The sequence below is a fragment of the Phyllopteryx taeniolatus genome, chromosome 10 (assembly GCF_024500385.1).
Source record: "Phyllopteryx taeniolatus isolate TA_2022b chromosome 10, UOR_Ptae_1.2, whole genome shotgun sequence".
Lineage (NCBI taxonomy): Eukaryota > Metazoa > Chordata > Actinopteri > Syngnathiformes > Syngnathidae > Phyllopteryx > Phyllopteryx taeniolatus.
Genome location: NC_084511.1, coordinates 1668866 through 1677338, shown reverse-complemented (window position 1 = coordinate 1677338; position 8473 = coordinate 1668866).

Genomic DNA, 8473 nt, shown 5'->3' with positions numbered 1-8473 from the left:
ATCATTTTAGAATGCCTCAAAACAGGCACAAAAAAAAAAAAAAAAAAAAAAAAAACTGCTTGCAAATATCATGTACTGTAACACAAATAAAAACGTTCACAGTATAGAAATGTATAGTAAAGATGACCTAATTCTCTGTGTTTGATGCATGCCCCCCCTCCTGATTGGTGGACTATTTGATGGTGAGGTAAAGTGTGTGCTGCAGGCTACTGCTGCTAAATTGCTGCAAGCTACACCGGCCTGTTTTCTGTTTCTGATCAAACATCTGCTAAGGTGTAAACGGCATTAAAAAGGGACCGTTAATCACCGCGTTTCTGTCGCAGCTGTCACGGCTCAGCCAAAACAGATCCGCGAAGTCTTGAGGCTGCATCTGTTGCTGCTGGAGGGAGGGTCGACTCTGGCCTGCAGCGGAGAAGAGTGAGGGAGTTGAGCAGAAACAAAATAGGAAACACTTTCCATCATCGGGTCATGCAGATGCACTGGCTGCACTGTTAGTACAGTATTTTTATTTTTGGTCGCGCACACAGTCAAAAATGTCTAATGTCAACAGTATGATGTTCTGCGTGTCAAAGGTTAATGTTATACAGTATTTGGTCTATTCGACACATCATAAAAAAAGCATTTGTGCTTTTTGAGTAATAAATACAGATTAAAGGTGATGTAATTAGTCATAAGTGCTTATATCATCATCATTTTTCAAAAGAGCAGACATAAAACATTCCTCCGCGTCGACCATTTGATGGAAAGGAAACATTTTGTCCGCATCATTAGGTGCACGCTTCGTCTTGGATCCGCCACTAGTCATGTCCCCGACGGATTCGACTGCAAATCATCACATGAATTAGCATATAAATGTGTGAATGCCTCTTTTGTGTCTTGTGTTGATTGGATAAAGACGCACCGCCTGCAAACGGCACACTCTTATGCAGGCGAAAATGCTCATTACTCTGCGGCTCCTCCTTTGCTTAAATTAACAATTGATCACCGGCACAAAACTGAGTAAACAAAGTCAAAGTTTTGCTATTTGTTTCATTCACTTTCCAAACTCACTGATAACTATAATACAAATGATAGTGATACTTATAGTAAAGTGAGTAAGCGAGTGAACCACGACAATCGCAGAGTCATTACAGAAACATCACACATATTTTTGAGAAAGGGCCATGTTGTTTGTTAAGCATTGCATGGACACTACCGTAACCTTGTTTTTCCACCTTCCACGTGTTTCACTCAGTCCAGGAAGGTGGAAAAATTTGCTTCCCAAACCAAACTATCCCTTCAAATGAGGCCAAGTTCTAAATTTGGAAGTTGGGACAGCACAAATCCAGGGCTGTTGGACTTTAGGGTAATTGAGAGGGCACATTATTACTGTATATTGCGGACAGAAGCTGTCACAAGCATAAATAAATAAATACATAATAATGATGTTATTATATTTATATTGTTTTAAGATGAGGGTATTTTACAAAACTAATACAAACAACCACTGGCACTCACACTCACACCTGATGACAATTTAGAGTCGTTAATTAACCTATATGCACAAACAAAGCACATAATGTCCATAACTGCTTTTCCCATTAAAATGAATCAAAATACTGTACTATTAATCTGTTCTCTAAATTTAGTATTTTTGTTTTTAATGAGGAAAAAAAATATTGCTTTATAGTGTTGTAATGTATAAAATCAGACAGTAAAAACATAACTAAATAGAATGTAAAGAATTAAGCGTGTTTGTGCTTTAATTCAATGGACATTGTGCCGCTCCTTCTGGTGTGTGTGCCTTGGCCACGAGGGGGCAGTGTAAGACATATTTACATACATTCATTCATATATACACGGAACAAAAATATAAACGCAACACTTTTGTTTTTGCTCCCATTTTTCGTGAGCTGGACTCCAAGATTTAAAACTTTTTCGACATGCACAAAAGGCCATTTCCCTCAAGTATTGTTCACACATCTGTCTAAATCGGTGCTCGTGACCATTTCTCCTTTGTCGAGATAATCCATCCCACCTCACAGGTGTGGCATATCAAGATGCTGATTAGACAGCATGATTATTGCACAGGTGTGCCTTAGGCTGGCCACAAGGCCACTCTGAAATGTGCACTTTTGCTTTATTGTGGGTGTCTGCGGGGGTCAGAAAACCAGTCAGTGTCTGGTGTGACCACCATTTTCCTCACGCAGTGCAACACATCTCCTTCACCTGTGTTCGTTGCCCATAACATACGTCTTGCCATACCATAACCCCACCGCCACCATGGGCCACTCGATCCACACACGTTGTCTGCCATCTGCCCTGAACAGTGAAAACCGGGATTCATCCGTGAAGAGAACAACTCTCCAACGTGCCAGACGCCATCGAATGTGAGCATTTGCCCACTGGGTTACGACGAGGAACTGCAGTCAGGTCGAGACTCCGATGAGGACAATGGGCATGCAGCTGAGCTTCCTTGAGACGCTTTCTGACAGTTTGCGCAGAAATTCTTTGGTTACGCAAACCGATTGTTGCGGCAGTTGTCCGGGTGGCTGGTCTCAGACGATCTTGGAGGTGAACATGCTGGATGTGGAGGTCCTGGGCTAGTGTGGTTACACGTGGTCTGCGCTTGTGAGGCCAATTGGATCTACTTCCAAATTGTCTCAAACGCCTACGGAGACGGCTTATGGTCGAGAAATGAACATTCAATTCACGGGCAACAGCCAATGCTCTGGTAGACATTCCTGCAGTCAGCATGCCAATTGCACGCTCCCTCAGAACTTGCGACATCTGTGACATTGCGCTGTGTGATCAAACCGCACATGTAAAAATGTACATGTACCTTGACTTACGAATGCCGCAATTTGCGATGTTTGAAAGTTTACAAGCCATCGCTTGGCCAATTTTTGCTTTGTGTTGCGAGGCAAAAATGGAGCTTCAGATACAGCGCACCTTCTGCAGTTTTATTGACTGGGACGAACAGTGAACACACAAATACAAAATGAACACACTCTCTAGGAGCTTGGAGCAGACACTAAAACTGAACTAACTAGGAACTGCAGCTCTTGATGTCACTCACAAGGCCACGCCCCTTCTCCTTTCTCGTGTCCTTAAATGAGATACAGGACTATTTATGGTGAACGAACAGCTGCATATATTTACTAATTTAGGGTGCATCGTATACCGGTAATTGTAAGTAGAGCTGTCTCTCCATTTGTTTGGTGGTGAAGGTGTCGCATCACGTTTTTGATGCTCGTTGTCTTTTCCCAGGAGCTTGGCTAGTGGTTTTAATTCATTAGTTCTGAATTGCCGCCACGTGCATGGTCAACTGTGATCCCTGGTGCCAAAGAGTTGCTCTCTTGCCGCCTGGCCCGACAACTCTCATAGCTCGGAGAAACTATGTACACACTTGTGTCATTGGTCGCCGCAGGGACATAAATAACACCCACAAAGCAGACTATTTTGATCTGTGATATACCCTTTAGGTTATTCACAGAGGATAACATATTGACTATGTAATTAAGTCTCACAACACGTCATATTTGTTAACCTAATGAGTCACTTGTAGGTCTGGGAAGAGTGACTTTGAAATGTATTGATTAGCTTGTAGTAAGAACAATAGCCTGTCTGTCATTGTCATGACAACTAATTTTACCGTTCAGCATATACTGTTCCCCAGTTATATCGCAGTTTGTTGTTCGGCTCCCTTGCCTGGCAGCTCCATCCTCATCATCCTTCTACCAGTATACTCACTATTTCTCCTCTGGACATGTCCAAACCATCGAAGTCTGCTCCCTCTAACTTTGTTTCCAAAACATCGAACCTTGGCTGTCCCTCTGATGAGCTCATTCCTAATTTTATCCAACCTGGTCACTCCGAGAGCAAACCTCAACATCTTCATTTCCGCCACCTCCGGCTCTGCTTCCTGTTGTCTCTTCAGTGCCACTGTCTCTAATCCGTACATCATGGCTGGCCTCACCACTGTCTTATAAACTTTGCCCTTCATCCTAGCAGAGTTTCTTCTGTCACATAACACACCTGACACCTTCCTCCACCCGTTCCAGCCTGCTTGGACCCGTTTCTTCACTTCCTGACCACACTTACCATTGCTCTGGACATTTGACCCCAAGTATTTAAAGTCCTCCACCCTTGCTATCTCTTCTCCCTGTAGCCTCATTCTTCCCCCACCAACCCTCTCATTCATGCGCATATATTCTGTCTTACTTCGGCTAATCTTCATTCCTCTGCTTTCCAGTGCATGCCTCCACCTTTCTAACTGTTCCTCCAGATGCTCCCTGCTTACACTGCATATCATAATGTCATCTGCAAACATCATGGTCCACGGGGATTCCAGTCAAACCTCATCTGTCAGGCTATCCATCACCACTGCAAACAGAAAGGCCCAGCAGAGGATGTACTTCCTGCGGCTTCTGAGAAAGCATGGCCTGCCACCGGAGCTGCTGAGACAGTTCTACACAGCGGTCATCGAATCAGTCCTGTGTTCTTCCATCAAAGTCTGGTTTGGTGCTGCTACAAAAAAGGACAAACTCCGACTGCAACGGACAATCAAAACTGCTGAAAGGATTGTCGGTACCCCCCTACCCACCCTTGAGGACTTGCACGCTGCCAGAACTAAGACAAGGGCGTGCAAAATCCTCTCGGACCCTCCCCACCCTGGTCACCAGCTCTTCCAGCTCCTTCCCTCAGGTAGGCGCTACCGATCAATGCAAACTAGAACTAGTAGACATTCCAACAGCTTCTTCCCTCTTGCAATCAACTTCTTGAACAGCTAACTTACAATTCCATTACAACAAGCTGGCAATTTTTTGACTTGAGTTCGTTGTCACATTTCTGTATTATGTATTACTCGTGCACTCACTGTAGTTGTCTCGCCGTGCTGCACTATTTGCATATAGTGGCCACTCATGCCAGAGTAGCATCTGCTCCATTTGCACACTGATTGAGGAGTATCTGTAACATTTGCACAACCATTGTCCCAGATTATCGCAGTACTCGTCACTTTAAACCGCATACACTCCTTGAAGTCTCAGTGCCCTTTGCACAATGGTCATTGCACCGGACTATTGCGATATTAGCCATTCGAACTGAGGACTCTGCATCTTTTTGCACAATTGTTGTTTGTTGTTGTTTTTAGTCAATGTCTTTATGTCTCCAAAGTGTTCTGTAAATTGACTGTCTGTTGTACTAGAGTGGCTCCAACTACCGGAGACAAATTCCTTGTGTGTTTTGGACATACTTGGCAAATAAAGATGATTCTGATTCTGATTCTGATTCTGAGAAAGGGGCTTAGGGCTGATCCCAGATGCAGTCCCACCTCCACCTTAAATTCGTCTGTCTTCTCACGTGCTAGAATTCTATTGAACAAGCTGGTCAAAAACTCCACAGCCACCTCTCCTAGATGCTTCCAAACCTCCACAGGAATGTCATCAGGACCAACTGCCTTTCCATTTTTCATCCTCTTTAATGCCTTCCTAACTTCCCCCTTACTAATCATTGCCACTTCCTGGTCCACCACACTTGCCTCTTCTACTCTCCGTTCTCTCTCATTTTCCTCATTCATCAACTCCTCGAAGTATTCTTTCCATCTATCTAGCACACTACTGGCACCAGTCAACATATTTCCATCTCTATCCTTAATCACCCTAACCTGCTGCACATCCTTCCCATCTCTATCCCTCCCTCTGGCCAACCTGTATAGATCCTTTTCTCCTTCTTTAGTGTCCAACCTGCCATACATCTCATCATATGCCTCTTGTTTGGCCTTTGCCACCTCTACCTTTCCCCTATGTCGCGTCTCAATGTATTCCTTTCGCCTCTCCTCGGTCCTCTCAGTGTCCCACTTCTTCTTAGCTAACCTTTTTCCTTGTATGATTTCCTGTACTGTGAGGTTACACCACCAAGTCTCCTTCTCTCCTTTCCTGCCAGAAGATACATCAAGTACTCTCCTGCCTGCCTCTCTGATCACCTTGGCTGCAGTGGTGCAGTCTTCTGGAAGCTCCTCCCGTCCACCGAGAGCCTGTCTCACCTCTTCCCGAAAAGCTGCACAACACTCGTCCTGTCTCAGCTTCCACCACATGGTTCTCTTCTCTGCCTTTGTCTTCCTAATCTTCCTCCCCACCACCAGAGTCATTTTACACACCACCATCCTATGCTGTCAAGCCACACTCTCCCCTACCACTACCTTACAGTTGGTAACCTCCTTCAGATTACATCATCTACACAAGATGTAATCCACCTCCGTGCTTCTACCTCCACTCTTGTAGGTCGCCCTATGTTCCTGCCTCTTCTGGTAAAAAGTGTTCACTACAGCCATTTCCATCCTTTTTGCAAAATCTACCGCCATCTGTTCCTCCAAGTTCCTTTCCTGGAGGCCGTACTTACCCATCACGTCTTCATCGCCCCTGTTTCCTTCACCAACATGTCCATTACAATCTGCACCAATTACGACTCTCTCTTTGTCCGGGATGCTCAGAACTACTTCGTCTAGCTCCTTCCAGAATTTCTCTTTCACCTCTAGGTCACATCCTACTTTTGGGGCATAGCCACTAATCACATTATACATAATTTCAATTTCAAGTTTTAGCCTCATCACTCGATCTGATACTCTTTTAAACCCGACTCCATTTCTCTTCCCATCTACACCATGGTAAAATAATTTAAAGCCTGCCCCTAAACTTCTAGCCTTAGTGCCTTTCCACCTGATCTCCTGGACAGACGATATATCAACTTTTCTCCTAATCATCATGTCAACCAACTCCTGAGATTTTCCTGTCACAGTCCAAACATTCAAAGTCCCCACATTCAGTTCTCGGCTCTGTGCTTTCCTCTTCTCTTTCTGCCAAAGAACCCGCTTTCCACCTCCTCTTCTTCTTCGACTTCGTCCCACAGTAGCTGAATTTCCAACGGCGCCCTGCAGGTTGATGCCGCCGGTGGTAATGCTTACCAAAAGTTGTTTGACAAAAGAAAAACACCCTTCTGATTTGTCATTGAAGTTATGAGAGCGTTTATTTCTCTAAATGAAGTCATGAGAGTACTAATTTCTTTAAATGATTAATACTACAGAGGTGAACTTATTTCAAAACATTCGGCCTGCATCACAGAACAGATTCAGCAGTTCCACTCTGTGTGAAAACAACTCATTTGCCAACGGGGCTGATTCGACAGTGAGACAGTTTCTGCCATTTTAATGAGACCCTGCGATGTGCTCCACTGCAATTGCTAACAAGTCTGATACCATAGCTCTTGTAGTAGTGTGTGTGAGTGTGTGTGTGTGTGTGCGAGAGAGAGCGAGAAAGACAAAAAAGAGAGAAAGCGCTTTTGTGGGCCATCAGGCCTTGCATGGATTCAACAGGAGATAACGTGATGACGCTGTATAGATCTGCCCCCTCAACCCTGTACGTTACGCAGTCATGCCTTGTCGCCTTCTACCTTTCTCCTTCTCACACACACATGCACGCGTGCGCGCACACACACACACAAACACGAACAAACTAGGTTATGGCAGCAGTTATTTCTGCTGCAGGGAGTACAGTTTACAAAGCAGGAAGAGAGACTTTCAAGAAATCTATCTACTACATCCGTGTCTCTCTCTCTCTCTCCACTGCAATAACAGGACACTTACTGTATTATATATATATATATATATATATATATATATATATATATTATTTTTTTCACACAACATTCAGCTGGATAACGAATCAAATCTCAACTTTTACAATTCTCAAAAATGATTTTCCAATCAAAATTCCAGTAATCCAATGTAAACACACACGCGCGCGCACACACATACACACGAAGCAATAAACACACTTGGATGAGAGCCCGCTCCCACGAAGCACATCCCCCACAGTGCCGCCTTGTTCTGGTGTGTTGTGGGTGGACTGGGGTGGGCGGCTGTGCACGGAACTGGGAAATGTGTGTTCTTCGCGTGTAAGAAATCTACGAGATGTTTCAATTTACCGTAACAATGACTTCAGTGTACGTGCGTGTATATATTTTTACATTGCGGAATTTGCTTCAGCTACTTCACCACATACATGCACGACAGCACCCCCCTTACACAGACACACAAGTCCCAGGTGCAGAGAAATGTGTGAAGCAGCATGTGGCTTGTCCCACTTCCCCTACCTGTGTTTGTGTCTGCATGTGTGCGTGCGTGCGCAGTGTATTGCGACAAGACTGACCCATTTGAATCTCACTGTGCCGCTCAACTATACAATTTGTAATGTGGTTCAGCTTTGGAGGTGGAGCTGTATTCAACGGTCACCAGGCAGTGTGACTGACTGCAGAGATATGGCTTTGCTATTGCAGATTAGTGTTAATGGGAGATCATTTAAATATCCAATCCATCCTTCCGTTTTCTTTACATTGAGTTTTTACACAATCTCCCAGGTACACATAGCACCTCACTAACTATACCGCAGTTTATTATGACAATGTTTTTCTAAACGAGGATGTAAACACACATTTT